The sequence below is a fragment of the Lissotriton helveticus genome, chromosome 8 (assembly GCF_964261635.1).
Source record: "Lissotriton helveticus chromosome 8, aLisHel1.1, whole genome shotgun sequence".
Classification (NCBI taxonomy): domain Eukaryota; kingdom Metazoa; phylum Chordata; class Amphibia; order Caudata; family Salamandridae; genus Lissotriton; species Lissotriton helveticus.
Genome location: NC_136069.1, coordinates 417,041,755 through 417,060,221, shown reverse-complemented (window position 1 = coordinate 417,060,221; position 18,467 = coordinate 417,041,755). Strand labels below are relative to the sequence as shown.

Here is an 18,467-nt window from a genome sequence, read left to right as displayed (position 1 = left end):
CCAATCTGTTGGCCTTTAGGAAGGGTCTTAAGACTTGGTTATTCTCCAATTAGATTTCTACTGTCTCCATTCTTTGTGTTACCTGTCTGTTGTTGTGTTTGTTAGCTATCTTTTCTGGGTCTGGAGCATAAAAGCGCCGGGACACTCCTTTGGAGTAGCCGTTGCGCTATACAAGACCCATATGTAACATAACATAACATATAACATAACAACGCATGACACTACAACGCATACCACTACAACGCATGTCATTACAACGCATACCATTACAACGCATAACATTACAACGCATAGTACCCTTACACTATCCAACACTTACCCTACTGTTGCACCCCCCTGGAGTTAGAATAGTAATTTGTACCCCTACACTATCCAACACTTACCCTACTGTTGCACCCCCCTGGAGTTAGAATAGTAATTTTTACCCCTACACTATCCAATACTTACCATACATGCAATGTAATGTTATGCGTTGTAATGGAATGCGTTGTAAAGGTAGTTTTTAAAAATTTGTTGTAATAGCATGCGTTGTAATGGAATGCGTTGTAATGGATGTTGCGTTGTAAAAAATGCGTTGTAAAGGTATGCTTTGTAAAAGTATGCGTTGTAACGTCATACATCCGCCATAACAGTACCCTTTGGAGCCTTTTTCCCCCTTTGAATACTTTTTCCAGCAGCTATAGTGGGTAGGGCTACTCATGTTTAAAGGCTGCCTGATGGTGGCACTGGCCTGCCGCTACGTGCTCTGCCCTCGCCACTTACCTGGCCACGCTGCTTCTCTGTTTACTGCTGCAGGGCAGAGGGCAGAGGCTGCGACCTGCTATCGATTGGCTGCGGAGTCCAGAGTCCGCGCGCAGGGTTGCACCGCTCTGTACTGCTGCGTGCCAGGAAGAGGAGCTGTGGCTGGCAGACTCGGCAGGTAACACCAGACACTCAGCCTTTGTATCCTAAACGTTTTTGTATATATCGTAAATTGTAGGAACCTTAGGCGCACAACGAAAGACGGTTTACATTCTTAACGTTGACATTTCTATTCTTTACATAATTTATTTTGCTATCACATCCCAAGTTTCTGTGGCAAAGTATTTGACAATAAAACAAGTGGGAATGATGCAAACCAAACACAATTTTTCATAATGTTGGGAAATTCAGTTTGTTGAATTATTATTAACTGCAGCGCAGATTGCGGGACAATCTCCGATGTTAGATTGTGTATTATGCCTTCCTGTCCTTGGTTGGAATGTGGCCCCTCTGAGGCTCTGAATTGTGTGCCCGCTCAGAAGGATTGCCCCAATTTGATCCGACCCTCTCGCGCCCTCCCCCTGCGCCCTTCGCCCATTAGGAATCAGTCTTCTACGTCGACACCAGACCGTAGCCTCCACCCTGGCCCCTTCACACCCGTCCTGGTCATGGTCATGGTGGCCGCAGGATTCAAATCACCGTAATTATTTTAAACTTGGCGCCAGGGGTGCATCTTAGTCATTGAAATTCAGCCTGGGATTCCCCGAAAATCACTCACGTGTCCCCTCAAAAAACGAAGGTACATTGGAGGAGGGCTGCAGGCATCGCGGCGGGCTGGGAGGGTTATGAGGGTCAAGGGTGTGAGTAGGAGGAGGGAGAAATGCACTCTAATCTAATTCACTTCCTTCAAATGTGTCTAAGAACTGAGGGCTCTGTTTGAAAAGAGTTTGAGGGAGCATGGCAGCGTATAGAGTCAATTGGGCATATGACAGGCAAATAGTTACACTTTCTGATTTGAGTCTTCAGGGGCAATGAGATAGCTAGGAGTCTGCTACAGTGCTCTGCCAGAGACTACAATAAAGGAGAGCTAGTTTGGTGAGTTATTGCGCCTCCTGCACCTGCTGTGTAAACCGGCCCCTGCTGGTCACAGGCTCTGATTCCAATGAACTGGGTCAGCAGGATGAGTGTCGGCTTCTGTGACGTGTTTGTAATGTGCCAGTCGCAGGCTTTAAAGACAATACATTATTTTGATGGGTCGATGCACCTACTGGCCAATGAGAGAGAGAAAGAGAATGTGAGAGTGAGTTTGTTCACATGTGTGTGTTAATTTGAGAATGAGCAACCCTATGATTATTTTTATTGTATGTTCGGAATTTCGTATTTGATATAGTTTCATCCTAACTCATTGGCACAATACGGGGTATTACAGAGAAGACATAACAGCAGGAATATGGAGTTCAGTGGAAAGAAGAATATTGTGAGCATGGAGTGTTGAAGCCAGATTGAAAAAGACAGAATGTGATGAGGATGTGGCGGGCATAAACTTGTTATTAGGACGTTATTAGACAGTATATTGAAACGTCCTTAGTTTTACCATTACACATATTGTATGACAGACATTTACAATTTGGTATAAAGAGTGGGGCTTACTTTTACCCGTAATAAAAAATGTTGAAACTTTGATTTTTACCTATGTCTTCAGGGTCCAAGATCAAAAAGAAAACATTTAAATACGTTAATAGAAGCTACTTCTCAAAATGGTAGGTGGGTTGTGAGTGCTTCTGTACAGTTCATAAAAGGCCTATAAATATAAGCTCACTTGAATTGGCATAGCCGGGAAGCATGAATAACCATATTACTGGTTTACGCACCCTCCCTATTTTCCTCTATAAAGTTGTACCAAGAGTCATACATGTATCTTGTTAGGTTGAAGCCTACCAGACAGCGCAGCTCTATTGTTTACTTCAGACTTCTTGGGGACGTTCTGAAAGGTGACGTAAGAATGCATTCCGCCCATTGCTTACCATTGGCTTTGTGGTTCGTAACTCATATTTGCTTGTTTTATATTTGCTGGCTTTATTTCTTTTAGGCTGTCTAGCATGAATTATTCCAACCCATGGAGTATAGCCTATTTGCAGTATTCTTCCACGAGTGCTCGCTTTCTGTAAAGAGGCCTATACATTTTGTTCTCGTCTTGTCACATTTGCTGTGCATTCAAACACAGAGGTCAAATGTTAGTCTCTGTATTCCGAGGAGCTTAATGTTTACTTTTCTTTCTCTGACCTCAAAGTGAGAGGACTTATTTGACAATTTGGGGGTGTGAAAGGAAAAGCTTTTTTCTAGCACATAATAGCATTTAAATATCTGTAAATGAAATGTGCAAATAGTTCAGAATATATCAGAATTAGGAAAGTACAAATAAAGCACCTTTTTTGTAATTGTGAAGTTTGGTGAAAACAAATATTTGAATACGATCAAACCAAATCACTATGCTAGGTGATGCCCTTTCCCACATTATCCTTTGTGTGCTGCATAGTTTTATCAGTAAAACTGTATGTCTGTGGAAATATAATGGTCATTTAAATTGAAAATGTGTTGTCTGTAATTGGAAGTGCACTACCACACCATGCATACTCCACTCTACTCTACTCCACTCTACGGCTCTCTACTCAACTCTATTCCACTCTACGCCCCTCCACTTTATGCCTCCCCACTCTATTCCACTCCACGGCACTCCACTTTGGAACACTCCACTATATGGCACTCCTCTCTACGCCACTCCACTTTACACTCCACTCTAGGCCAACTACTATACTCCATTCTACTCTGCTCTATGACACTCTACTCCACTCTAGGCCACTCTACTCTACGCCACTCTAGGCCTCTCCACGGCACTCCACTCTATGGGAGTCTATTCAGTGACACTCCACTCTATTCAACTCTACTCCACTCCACAACACACTACTCCACTATTCACCTCAACACCACTCTTCTCAATGACACTCTGTTCCACTCCACTCTATGACATTCTACTCCACTCTGAGCCCCTCCACTGTATTACCCTCTACTCTAGCTCTTCCACTCTATGCAATCCACTCCACTCTATTCTACTCTACCTCACTTCACTCCACTCTGACAATCCAGAACATTCCACTTTACTCCTCTCTACTCTGCAACACTTCACCCTAAACAACTCTACTCTATGCCACCCTATTCTATGCCACTCTAATCTTTGCCACTCTGCTTTATGACACTCCAGTGTCACCTTTGTGGCAGATCAACCCCCCACTGACCTCTAAATCAGGCCCTTGGAGAGGAGATAGGCATAGAAACCATGATTTGCTGCTTAAACTAATTGGCAAAGACACACCTAGTGTGTGTGTCACATGTAGGTGGGAATTGTTCCTAGTGAGTGCCTTGCTTGGTGGTATGCCAGCTCCACCCACACTCATCTCATCCCCAGCTCAGCTGCTTCCCAATTGTGACCAAACTCAGGTTCACCTTCCTCCCCACCAAGGGAGCTTCTAGAAAATGAAAATACCCTCCACTTTCAACTAAAGCTCTAATGACACTAAGCAAGCAAAGCAAGAGAGTCTAAGCTTCCAGAGAAGAGCACCCTTGTCTTTTGTATCCAAGCTTCTGTCCAGTCATAGTTTCGCCCTTCCACCCACCTGCTGATATCCACCTTTTCACCCTTATATTTTGTCATGGATTCATTATTTCATCCATCGTACACTCTTTCACTATTCCATCCATCCATTGGACATTTCATTCATACATTCACACATCCATCATCTAAGCATCCATCCATAAACCGTTCCATTAATCATGTGACTTACCCATCTTTCAATAACATCTTTAATCGATCACTTGGTCATTTTGTACATTCATCCATCCATCCTCTCAGATTTCTATTTACTATGCCATCCATCCATAATCTAAGATTTCCATTTACTCTGCCATCCTTTCTCCCACTCTACTGTCCATTTTCTCAGATTTCCATTTACTCTGCCATCCTTTCACCATCCCTTCCCTTCTCTCAGACTTCCATTGATTCCGGTATCCTTTCACCCACCCATCCACCCATCCTCAGCTTTCCTTTTGCTCTACCATCCATTCTCCCACCCACTCAACTGCTCAGATTTCCATTTACTCTGCCAACCTTTTACTTACTCATGCATCCATCTTTCCTCTAAGGTTTCCCTTTACTCTGTCATTCATTTATCCACCCATCTGCGTATTCTATCACCCACTCATCCAGCTATCATTTTACCTGCACATCCAACCATCCTTTCACCAATTAATCCACCCATCCTTTCACTCACTCATGTATCCAGCAATCTTTTCACCCATCCATCCTTTCAGCCACACAGCCATCTTTTTACCCACTCATCCTTTTGCTCACTCATCACTCCATCCTTTCACCCACCCACCCATCAATCCGTCCTTTTACCGATCAATCCTTTTACCCACCCATCCCTTCACCCACCCACTCATCCATCCATCCTTTCACCTCTCATCCATCCATCCTTTCACTCACTCACCTGTCATCCTTTCATCCACCCATCCTTTCACCCACTAATGCCTCCACCCATGCATCCTTCTTTACCTTTTCCATCAAACCATCTCGCTTTCTTCCTTTTAGTGTTGGTTATGAGCTTGTATCTGCTAAGATGCAGATGCCAGAGGATCGTAAAGGATACCACCCCAGCTTTAGCTGTTAAAGCAGAGGGTTCAGGACTCTCCTGTTCCCCACAGCTTCTAAAATTAGTCGCACATTATGGCCACACTGGTATATACCCCGCAGAAGTCCTTGGGTGTGATTGACAAAATGGATGATGAAGAATGTTAAGTTTATTATCTTACTTAAACCTGGGTGGATCGATTTTTTTTTATACGAAATTGTTCATTCCATTGAAGAGACTAGAGCAAATGGAACCAGGGGTGTGCTTTTGGGGATCGTCTGATAACAATATCATTGAAACCACCATTTAAATTTTGGTTAATACCCACAGATTCCTCAAATGCTTATATTTACTCTGGCCCAAGAGAGATGGGTTGCTGCTATGGGATCCATTGAGATATTGAACATTGACTTGTTCATTTTAGATTCCTTTTAGCCGCTTGCATTGTTAAATATATGAGACATGATTTCTGAGGATGAGTGTTGTGAATTTCAGAGTTAGATTTGAGTTGTTTTTTTCAATGGCCTTTTCTGTGTTTAGAACCCACTAACTGATATAATTTTAAAAAATGTTATTTGTTGTTGTTTTGTGCAGGGCAGGCGTATCCCATGAGGGCTACCAAGCACTGTATATCTCACTAATGCGTGCCTTTCAAGCTACATTTTACAGTGTTGCATACAGAATGTACCTACCTAGAATATGAGTGTATTTGTAATCTAGAATACGTTCATTCTTTGTATATAATTTTTCATATCTTACAATATCATATCTTCCGTAGACTTTGGGTTTATAACTTACAGATCATTTTAACATAAAGCCCTTATTTATTTATTTATTAAGGAGTTTTATATAGCGCTAGCCTGACCCGAGGGTATCGGAGCGCTTCACAACAGTTTATGAGCAAGATTCATACATTAAGCAGTATTCTACATATAAGTTCGGCATTCCAAGTGCGCTGAGCAGCATTGAGGTAGTACGTGAGTCCTGAGATAACCTCATAAAGTGCACGTTGTCTTGGGGTTGGTACGAGAGAGCAGAATTCTACATAATAGGTTCGGAAGTCCAAGTGTGCTGAGCAGCACTGAGGTAGTCCGTGAGTCCTGAGATATCCTCATAGAGTGCACGTTGTCTTGGGGTTGAACCAAATAAGGGGGGAGGAGGTGCAGTTGGGGGTCGAATAGCAGGGAGGAGGTCATTATTCCGAGTTTTTGGGAGAAATAGTTGCTATTTATCACACCTGATCAAATCCAACATCAAAGAGGTTCAGAATTTATCGCTTGCAATAAAGAGGACCTATTCCAAATTCTTGTCGAATAACGTGGATTTTGGTACTTAGCGCACCAAAATCCACGTTAAGGTATAAATACTATTCTGTTTTCCCCAATCAAATTCCAGCAGATTTGACCTGCTGAAATGTAACAAACGGTGAGGTATTTACCACATTGGTACTTACAGGATGCAGTAAATAACACCCAACTCAGAATTCCAACCCATGCCCAGATAGGGGTTTGTGTAGGGCTCAGAAAACACAGACAGACTCAGAATCAGGGTCTAAACCTTTTCCTTTCGCAATTTAAAATACAATTTATAACAGCATTGTCATCTTTGATTAGTAGCATGGTCTCCGGGACCTCAGTCTATTTGTATTTTATTAACCTTAGTAAATGTTGGATACATTTCCTGGACTACGTCATCGCAGTCCTTGTGCTTTGAAAATAACTTTGCTTCTAGTTGAGAATTATTTGAAGATAGATGTGTACTATGCCGTTTTGTAAGCTTTGATGAGATTCTTGCATGAGTATTATTGTCTTTTCAGTACTGTAGGATCATACTGGGATTTTTTTTGTTTCATATGTTCTTGGTTGTGAATAGTAAATTTGCTCTTGTGGAGTTATCCGGTTAAACTGGTAGTGGAAGTTTTTGATTTTGTGGATTTCTGCTTCTTTGGGGCATATTTTTTCAACATAAACTTTTCTGTGGTGTTGAAAGCATTTGAAATTTGCTGCAGGTGGCATGATATAGTAGTAGCTATTTTTGAGAATGTTTGTTTGGGAATGTCATTGGAGTGTGTTTAGAGGCACATATTACAGTTTTACAGGTTTGACCGGTATTGATGGTTAGTCAGTGTGGAATACACGAAGAACAGAATGTCAAACTGGCCTGTCCAGTGAAGTTGTGTTGGTGAGTTTTACTTTTAGATAGCATGGAAGTGATGATTAGGTGAAGATGTTGCCTCCCCTATAAGTAGGATTCTAGTTGTGCTGTATGATTTTGATGACATTTAGTAAGTCATAGAGTGTAGTGTGGTGATTTTCCTGGTGTTTGCGTCACATAGAAGGTTGAAGTCCCTGCTGTAAATGCTGTTAGTGTGGTTGATGTAACTGTTGCTGATGAGTTTGATAATTTTATGGTAGAAGTACCGTGCTTAATTTGTGCCTGTGGTTCCTGGTAGTTGGCACCCGCTCTCAATTTTGGGATTCTTCCTTTTTTCTCATTTGTGATTGTTTGTTTTTTGCACATTTCATAATGGTTGTGATATAACTATTATAATCGTGCATTTGGTACCTTTATGAAACCAAATGCACCATACGCTCAGGCACTAGGGGTGCTGGTCAATTTCTAATTGGATTATTTGCATCAGGGCGGGTCCACCTGAAAGTCTCCCTCTCATGAGCAGGCCTGCAGTGTATGAAGTAAGAGTGTTCTGTTCTGTGCCACTGATAATTACTATAAGCATAGTCGATTGCATAATTTTGACTAACCTATGCTATTACAAGCAGGGAGAAACTATAAGCAAACTCGTCTTGACCCTACTGTGAAAGGGAGGATCAGTGCCCCCACTTCAAAGCAACACTTCCTCTTAACAGAAACACAAGCAATCCTACCTTGCTTTGGCTTTGTTTTGATTTTATGAAAAGGACCTGGTGAGGGCAATGACCGATCAAACAAACACCACAGGAAACCAGAAAACACATCAGAGACCACAGACTTCTTTTGGTTAGAGAACATCTTTTTAAGGCTGTATGCTTTGCAAAAACATGGAATAAGGATAAGAACCAAACCACTTAAAAATAAAGCAAACGTTTTTTTATCGAAAACACCATTACACAATATGAAAATTATCTTTGAATCCAATAGAGAGTATGCTAGACAGTGAACTTCCTAAGCATTCCGCCTCTCCTCATATATATTTACATTTTTGTGAGCTAATGGTCGACTCCTCCCCTAGCACCACTGTATCATTTGACAGAGAACTGAGAGAAAGACCATCTACATTTAGCTTAATAAAAGACACAATATTGGAGCTAAAGGCATTCCCAGATGCGAATTTGGTTAAAGTATGCCAAAGGCAATGCCTCCAGAGAACCCCCAGGAAGGCCCCCCATACATGCACCCTATATGCACCAGCCCAAACACTGTGCTCCTCAAACCAGTGCCTTGCACACACTTCGCGTATACGTAAGGCCAGATCGGGTGGTCGGTCTTTCAGACGCCTGGCACCTAAATTATGGAACTCCCTCCCTTTTTACATCCGTGCTGAACCCAACCATAACACCTTCAGACCGCACGTAAAAACCTGGCTCTTTTCTCAGACTTAGTTCCCTCTAAAGTTCTCCGCTCTGATCTGCTCTTAGCGCTGAGATTTCAAGGGGACCCGAGCTGTCACTGCCAATCATGATCCCCCAAAATATTACTGAAACAAATTATAACGAACAATCAAAAATATAGCAGATATAGTCCCACAACATGGAAGACCACTCCTCCCCCCCTACCACAAAATCCATTTGGAAAAGGAAAGGAAGTTGTGCTCCTGCCAGGCAGGTGGACAGTTTGCTGGTTGTAACTGCTGGAGAATGGCAGAAAAAGAGGCCGCACATCCTGGGCCACCACTTTTAAGATGGCGGTGTCCCACCCACCTACTGACAGACACATGCTATTGTTCTACCCAAGTTATCACCCTAAATGCCAACTACAATAACAGATTATTGTAAATAATATAAAAACCTTAAATTGAAATTCTCAGAGGATACCCGTGAAAATTGATACAATATGTCTTTAAAAATATGACAAAAGGGAGAGTATATTTGAAGGAAATAAGCGAAAACAGTGATGGAAAAGATAATATGCATCACTATTTTTTTAAGTATAAGAAACAAACTTAAAAACCCAATCAACAAAAAACTGAGCAATTCTGAATGTGGATTGACAAGGAAAGTTAGAGAATTCTTTTGTTGCATTTAGGAAGAACCAGAATCTGCGGCAAAGTTTAATTAATGCGCATATATATGTATGTATTTTATATACACACAATAACCTATAATGATCCACCTCCTCACCCATACAGTAATTGTACTCGGCTGATTTTATAACAAACAGTTTTTGCAGCACCCTAAAAGGGTCTATCCCTGTCCATTGCACATGCACACCAAACCTGCATCAAGGGCATTAACAACAGTACTACAGGAGGAGTTAAATATGTTGTTATAAAAATTGACCACCCCCAAATCAGGACCACCTTGATAACCAAAGAAGTTGAGAGTGAGGTGAAACAGACCCCGACCTTCTAATGCTGGCAGTTAACAGATTTGATAATAAAATCTGTGACCCCCCCCTTTAGCCTGCCCGCTGGAGACGGTATGGCACCTAGAAAGTAGTAAGAGAACCTTTCAATGTGGATTGGGTCCACACATCAATGGTCATATTAGAGAAGGTGCCCAAGGGCACAATGGTGGTTTGCACCCGCTTTGCCCACCCCCGGGCACTTTGGTATTGCTGAATGGACCGCAGACGCTTATGTGTCCCCTTCTATAATACCAATAGCGCAGGTGCTCTTAAAGTGCTACCTTCAGAGGGTGTTCCCTCATTCGCATAGGGCGTGCCCTATGCAAATGAGGGAATTCCTTTGACACTGCGCCCGCGCCATATTACAGACGTGGGCGCAGAGTCAAAGAAGCCCTCAGGAGGCGCACTGACAATGCGCCATTTAAAAGGTAGCGCACTATCAGTGCGCCCCCTGAGAGCAGCCCTCTGCTGGGGATAAAGGGAGTCCCATGGACCCCCCCAGACATCCCCTTGCAGGCGGGTACAGTCACTGACTTCACCCGCCTGCAAGCGGATCTCTAATCCCCTTTGAAAGTGCAGGCGGCTGCCGCCTGCACTGTGAAAACAAGGAACAGCTCCTCCGTGTTTTCACATGAATGTGCTGCCCCCAGGGCAGCCCGAGGTCGCGGCTGCCCTCGAGGCAGCGCATACACCATAATATGGCGCATTATCATTGTTTGCGTCCTGCGCACCTTTTGAAAGGTGAGCCAGGCGCAAACAATGATAATGTGTAATACGCCCCCAGCTTTTCTGGATGCAAATTAGGCCAGACACATGGGTGATGTGAAGCCAATCTGGGGAATTTAGTTATTTTTGGAGACTACACATGTTCTATGTAGTAAAGTGGCATGCTTCTTCGTGGGCCTGATGATTAACTTTCTGGGATGGAACAGGCGAGTTAAGTTTGACTGAGTTAGCATGCATAATTGGCTGATGGCAATGAATAAAGACAGCTGCTATGGGTGTAGTCATACATGTAGGGCCAGGATTTAGCGGCTACATAATCTGGTCAGTCAATCTGCCCTCATAACGGCCCATGACGCTAGAACAAAGAAATTCCTCATGGTCAGCAAGTCAATCCACAGCTGCTAAGACATCAAAATAGTTGGAAACAGTGACTTTATATACATCAGAATTACAAATAGAAGCATAGGAATCACAATCAGTCAATCCACAAACTACTATGTCGCTGAGAATGAAGTAACGGTCGACTCTGCCAGGGTGTTGTGGGAGGCATTTAACACTGTTGTTAGAGGCCAAGGTATTTCTCTGGTGGCTAGTTACAAAAAAAGAAAAAAGAACTACGTTGGAAACACTGGAACGGGAAATTATGGACTAGGAGGCCCATTTAGTCTCAGATCCTGATGACTCGGTAAGACGCCACCTGTCCCTGAAACGGAAAGAATTCAAGGACATGGCTGAAGAGACAGCCAAGGTCCGGTACTGCGCTACACAACACCGCCTCCACGAGCTAGGATATTGAGCGGGTAAGCTTTTAGCTTGGCGCGAGAGGTGCAAGGCGATGTTGAGATGGGTGCTCGAATTACAGGGGGGGGCGGACAATTCCAGGGTGTGACATAGTCAGAGCGTAGGTGCCATGTTCGCAGCATTCTATAGAGGTCTCTATGCTCCAGCCTCCACAACTACTATTGATGAGTCAAGGGAAATGTTAGCTGGCTTCCGGATGTCAGGCCTTTTTCCAGAAGACAGAGAACTCCTTGATCAAGAACTCACGGAAGGTGAAGTGGAACAGGCCATTCAGGGACTACACTCCGGAAAGGTCCCGGGTCCTACCGGCCTTCCCATCAAACTGTACCAACTCACTTCCACAAAGGTAGCACTCCTCCTTTTAAAGATGTTCCGGGAAAGTCGAGATAGTGGGTGTCTGCCAAGGAATCAAAGAATAGCGAACATTGTGGTGATCCACAAGGAAGGGAAACCACCAGGTGAATGTGCTTCATATAGGCCGATTTCGTTATTAATTGCTGAAGTTAAAATCCTGGTAAAACTACTGGCAAAACATTTGACCGAGGTCATACGATCACTGATACACCCGGATCAATCTGGCTACATGCCGGGCAGGAGCACCTCGCTCAATTTAAGACGCTTGCATGGGGTACTGTGTAGGGCAGCCACTATTAGGGAGGACGCAGCAGTGGTTTCATTGGACGCATGGATGGCCTTTAATACGGTGCAATGGCCATTCATGTGGGCAGTCCTGGATTTGGGACCTGGGTTTTTGCTTAGGTGAAAACTCTGAACACTAGCCCAAGTGACAGTAAATGGGACCACGTCAAAGATTTTTACGTTACGCCGAGGCACAAGACAGGGGTGTCCCTTTTCCCCACTAATTTTTGCATTAGTGCTCTAACCCCTAGCAGTATGGATTCGAGGGGGATCCATTGATCAGAGGGCTGTGGTGCTCTCCGGAGTGGGAAGACAGGATCTCCCTCTACGCAGATGCTATCCTGTTGTATATTGCGAATAAGCATGGGCGTAAAATCCGTTCCGCTCGCGGATTTTGCGGATTTTCGGTAAATTCGCAATCCGCGAACTCTCGCGAACTTGCCGAAAATTCGTAAAATCCGTGCGAAGCAGATTTTTTGCTTGGTCGCACTTGCCAACTAGAATACTATACAATTTCGCGGGAGTAAACACTTGCAAACACGTAGATGCGGCGGGCAGCGACAATCTCGCAATTGCGAGATTGCAAAATTTGCAATTTCGCACAAGAAATCCACCAGCAGGCAGCATAAACCTTGAAAATTATGATTTTTATCAGAATAACTCCTCAGGTTGACATTTGCCTGCACTTTTTCTTTGCAAGGAGTCCATTTTGGGGGGTGGGGGTGGGAGGAAGGAAGTGCCCCACAGTCTCCAACTTCCTGTTCCTGTCCACCAGGCTCCTCCCAGTGCTTTCTTCATGTGCTGGTCACTTTGATTTGGACCTTGACCTGGAAGGATTACTTTTTGTGGATGCTGCTGGATATTTGGATTTTTGCAAAACTGAAAGCACTCAGCAGGTGCAAAAGTTCAATCTTATCATTAGTAACCATTCCCTGTAGTGCTTCCTGAGGGGCCCCTTCAGAGTTCCTTTGCCTACTTGCAACTATTCTATGACCCTGCTCTGACCCTCACAGCAGGCTCAGAGAATAGCTACAAGTATACAACAAAGGTCCTGTTAAAAAAATTACACTGCAACAGAAAGCAATTACAGACAAAACTGAAAGCACTCAGCAGGTGCAAAAGTTCATTCTTATCATTAGTAACCATTCCCTGTAGTGCTTCCTGAGGGGCCCCTTCAGAGTTCAGTTGCCTACTTGCAACTATAGGCCACAAAGGTCCTGTGAAAAAAAGTGCACTGCAACAGAAAGCAAATTACAGATAAGGAAGCAGGTGCCAGCCAGACTGGAAGTTTAAATTCAGTGACACATTAATCAACCCCAAATTAATTCATGTCAGTTGAAGCAGGGCAGGTGTGCTTGCTTTTTTTCACCCCCATAATCTACAGTGATAAACCAACCAGAGGGTGGCAGTGATGTACCAGAGGGTGGCATGGGTGTACCAGAGGGTGGCAGTGGTGAAACAGAGGGTGCTGTGAACCTGTGATGATGAACCAAATGTAGAAACAACATAGTCGCGGCCGTTGCGAGCCGACAAGTAAGTTCGCAATTGCGAACTGGTACAGAACCCTCACGAACTGGCAGAAATCCTTGCGAACACAAAAAAAAAAATCCGCAAATTCGCGAGAGTTTGCGGATTTTGCGGATTGCGAATCCGTAAATACGCAAGTTCGCGGATTGCCAATTCGCAAAATCTGCCCATGCTTAATTGCGAACCCAAGTTCGAGGCTCCACAAACTTGCATATATTCGACCTGTATCAGAAATACTCCAGCTACACCATCAACTGGGAGAAATTGTTAATATATATACTTTGGAGGGACCCCCCACGCTTCCCCAGGGTCTACGCAGTGAGGGTGGTTTCAGAGAGTTTCCGTTATCTAGGGATCTACATAACTAATGACCACCAAATCTTTTACGACCGAAATTTGGATCCCCTTTTGAAATGCCTGAGAAGTGACGCTCAGCCCTGGGGAACCCTGCATTTATCCCTACTGGGTAGGGCATCTCTTTTTAAAATGAGGACCCTGCCCCTCTTTTTTTATGTCCTTCAAAACACCCTGTATCCAGTGCTGACTACATATTTTCAATCCATGGAAGCCATAGTTCGTACACTGTTATGGTAGGGGGCGGGATTCCTCCAGGATAGCCATTTCGAAATTGACCAGAAGCGGGTATGATGGAGGGATTGCCCTTCCAGAAATCTAGAAATATTACTGAGTGGCCCAACTCACTGTGGTCAACCACTGGATTAACATGTCCCACGACGAGCCTGCATACCAAATGGACCGCCATAACATGCAACTGGGGGGTTATCTGAGGGTGATATATGAAGAGGGTAGGTCTGACTCGCTCCCCAGTCCTACCTCGGCCACACTACAGGTCTGCCAGGAGGCATCAGCTGCACTGGGTTGTAGGGACAGAATCACTCCATTGTGGGATTCTGCAATGCTGGGACTCTTAGCAAAACAACAGGGCTTTGACAAATGGGACTTGCTCGGTATTTCAAGAGTGGAAGACCTGTGGGTGGGGGAGAAGTATTTTCATTTGCCGTCCTGCAAAGAGGCTACCAACAGGCACACTCTGACGCCTTTAGATATCTTTAAATCAGTCACGCACTGAAAGGTGCATTGCAGAAAGGGGAAGAACTTCCGGAGTCTTTCCCCACGGAGGATAGACTAATCAATGATTACATGGGAAAAGGGACAATATCCCTCACATACAGTAAAATTCTTAATGACTCCCCAGAACTTTTATCCACACTTCAGGAACACTGGGTGTGATATGGAGCACTTAGATGATGGGGAATGGCAGGAAGCTCTTGCCTCCCTTAGGGAGGTAGCCAACAGATCCTGCTTTAAATTAATACAACTCAAAATTCTCCACAGAACCTACTTTACCTGCACCACATTAGTTAAAATGGGGAGGTCAGGAGGGTACCTTTTTCCACATGCTATGGGGTTGCTCTGTGCTGCAAGGCTACCGGGAAAAGATGATGTCCTGCATTCGGAATGTATGCAATATTACGGTATCCAAGTCGCCACAGTGGTGTCTTTTTTTTAATATATTCTTTTTATTGAACAGTTGTGACAGCATAGCAAAGCATATTTTAAGGTCATATTACATTCGGAAATAACATTGACCCCATATTAATCAAGTACGGTATCTCGAGTTGAACACATTTTCATAACAACCATGGCTCAAATCAAGATTAAAATCTACCCTTGCACCCCGTAGTTCCTCCGTTGTGGAAACACACCGGTCACACCTTGACACATTCCATGTGGCTTATTTTTGATCCCATTTCTTGGGGCACCCCCTGTATTTAAATACCTCTTTCTCTGCGATCATTGCACTGTCCATATCATTTGCCCACCTTCGATACCTCAGCAGTTCGTTGGCCCTTCACATCTGAGCACTGTTCCTCTTGGCAAGGGCGAATCCCAGTGAAGTCCACGTATGTGCCGTCTGGGTTATATCAGTGGGCTCCCAGATGTGTAACAGGCAGAGTTGTGGAGAGCTGGTGATATCTTTCCCTCCCACCTCCTTGAGTTTGGAAACAATTCTCTCCCAGTGTGGACAGTTGCTTGGGCATTCCCAGATTGTGTGAAAGAATGTTACTGCCCCGGCGCACCTTCTAAGGCACATCGGGTCAGGTCTTCATCCCATTTTGACCAGTGTATGCGCATAGAGATATGTCCTGTGTAGGATTTTTAGTTGGATTAAGCGAAGCCGCATGGGGATGGCCACCTCTTTGGGGGAAGAAAGGCACTCCTGCCAATCATTGTCCTCTATGTACCCAATGTCTGTTTCCTATAGCTGTCGGAGACGTACTAGTGGGTCTGGTTTGTTTTTGAGTAGTTAACGATATGTAAGGAATATTGCTTTCTGTTGCATTGACTCTGTCAGGAGTCTGTCCTCTAATTGGGAAGCCTCAGGCAGAGATTCGCCACTCGACAATACGGTAGTTATGGCGTGGCGTATTTGCAAATATCTGAATGTCTCCGCCGCATTCATTTGATATTCTGCTTGTAAATAACTAAATGGGCCTATCTCATTCCTCTTCCACAGGTCCCCAACCGAGGAGATGCCAATGTCAACCCATTTATTGAAGCCTGGGCATTTACTAAGCATATGCATCTGGAACTTCATAAGAGGTGTTCTGCAATACATACAAAAATAGGGGTAGTGCCAGCATTTTAAACTGCATCCCTGCCCAGGAGGGACAGGGGCTGGAACCGCCAGTGGAGCACATCACTGTGGAGTCTGGTCAGGGGGGCCTTAACATTGGTGTCATAAAATAAGGATGGGTGTGGGGTTATGTATATACCTAGATATTTGAATCCTTCAGTTGCAACCGTTACTGTTCTGCCCTTGGGCATCCGTGGTACGGGGCCCAGAAGCTACAACACAGATTTGGTCCAGTTAATAGTGTTCCCCGAGTGTGCGCTGAAAATTGCGAAAATGTGAAGGATCCTATGGATTGGAGGTTGATGGAGCCGCAACATATAGTAAAACATCTTCGGCATAAAGGGAGATTTTGTCCTTGTGGTATTCGATCCATTTCAGCCCCCTGATCATGGGATCACCCCTAACCCAGGTCGCTAATGGTTCCAGTATCAGGGCAAACACGAGGGGGGAGAGGGGAAACCCCTGCCGGGTACACCGCTCTAGTCGGAAGCGCCGGGAGGTATGCTGATTTACAACTATTTGGGCAGTTGGTTCTGTGTAGAGCAGTTTTACCCACTTTAGAAATGTGGGGCCAAAGCCCATGCGCTCAAGGAGAGCAAACAGGTAAGGCCATTCGATAGTATCGAAAGCCATTTTGGCATTCAGTGACAGCAAGGCAGCACCCTCCTGAATGGTGTTAATCCTCCCCAGAGCCCCGTGAAGTCTCCTAAGATTGAGCGCTGTATTCCAGCCCGGCATGAAGCCGGATTGGTCTATATACACCAGCTTACAAATAATAAGAGTTAAGCGATTGGCCAACACTTTGGCGAGAATTTTAACTGCGGCTGTTAGCAGTGAAATTGGGTGATAGGAGTCGCATTTCGACGTTGGTTTGCCCGGTTTGTGTATGGCAACCACAGAGGCCAGCATCAGGTCTGTGGGTAGGGACTCTTTTTGGTAACTTTCGAGTTACATAGCTAGGAGAGTGGGTGTTATCTTAGAGGTCACATGTTTAAAGAATTCTATTTGGAGCCCGTTGGGTCCCATGGCTTTCCCTGATTTTATCCCTCATATAGCAAGTGCTAATTCCTCCTCTTTAATCTCGCACTCTAAGGAGTCATGGTCCTCTGGGGTGAGAGTATTGACAGGGATGGTGGCCAGGAGGTCCCTGGAGTCAGTGAAAGTGGAGAAATATGTTGAGGCAAAGTGAGATGAAAAAGCCTCAGCGATCTGTTGTGGATCGTCGAGGAGCTCACCGTTTTCCCCCTCAATCTGGGGTACCCATCTTTGTGCTGCTACCCGCTTCTCGAGCCATGCGAGTGATTTAATGTCCTGTTTTTGTTGCCCATTTTGTATAATGTGGCTTTCCGCTTCGATCTAGTGCCCTACTGTGCGAATTGCCTGTAGTCTTGCCGCTTCATGCTAAGAGTGTGTGCAGCTAGTTCATTGTCTGAGTATGCCACTGTGTCCTCTAGTACCCTTATCTCCTGTTCTAGGGCCTCCAGCCTCGCCCTGAGCTCTTTCTTGTGGCCTGCCATTTACGAAAGTGCTTGGCCTTTAATGACTGGTCCAAACGCCCCCCCTTAGAGTTTGGTGGGAGTCTACTGTGTTTGTATTTTCTGTAAAGTAGTGGCCCACCCCTTTTATGAGTTCTGCTTTAACGCGTGGAATCTTCAGACACTACGGATTTATCGTTAGGGTGGTGTGCCTGCTCGCCTGCGGCAGTGCTATCTGGGTAAGAACAGGTGAGTGATCAGAAATGCGACGTGCCAAACATCTGGCTTCAGTAAAGTTGGGTAAATCACTGACATTTGCGAGGAGGTGGTCTATTCTAGACTGGCTGCCGTGGGTGCCTAAGTGAAATGTAAAGTGACGCAAAAGAGGATTGAAATGTCGCCGGAGATCGACTAGGCCAAATGCTGAGAGGAAGTATTTTAGTAGTGAGGTGTCGTGTGATTCACGTCTACGTGGATGTCAGTCGAGTTGACCATCTACCGTAAAGTTAAAATCACCTCCGAGCACTAGGATGCCCTCAGGGAGGTTAAGCAGGAACTTGCCCAGGTCGGCTAGTGTGTTTTTTTGGATTGAAGGTGGGATATAAATCGAAAATATAGAAAGAGGCCTCCCTTCCCATGTGTCAGCTACTG

At 44.6% G+C, this 18,467-nt stretch overlaps 1 protein-coding gene across 4 annotated transcripts in view; it reads left to right on the top strand.

Annotated features, from left to right (window-relative positions):
* The first annotated feature begins 746 nt into the window (after window positions 1-746).
* Window positions 747-18,467, top strand: part of ATP7B (ATPase copper transporting beta) — a 535,606-nt gene continuing 517,885 nt past the window's right edge. Inside the window, exon 1 of one of the 4 annotated variants that reach the window (XM_078657262.1) lies at window positions 747-919. The gene's annotated coding sequence lies outside the window, so the exon portion shown is untranslated. The remainder of the gene's footprint in view (window positions 920-18,467) is intronic. The other 3 variants (XM_078657264.1, XM_078657263.1, XM_078657265.1) reach the window with 3 other exon arrangements.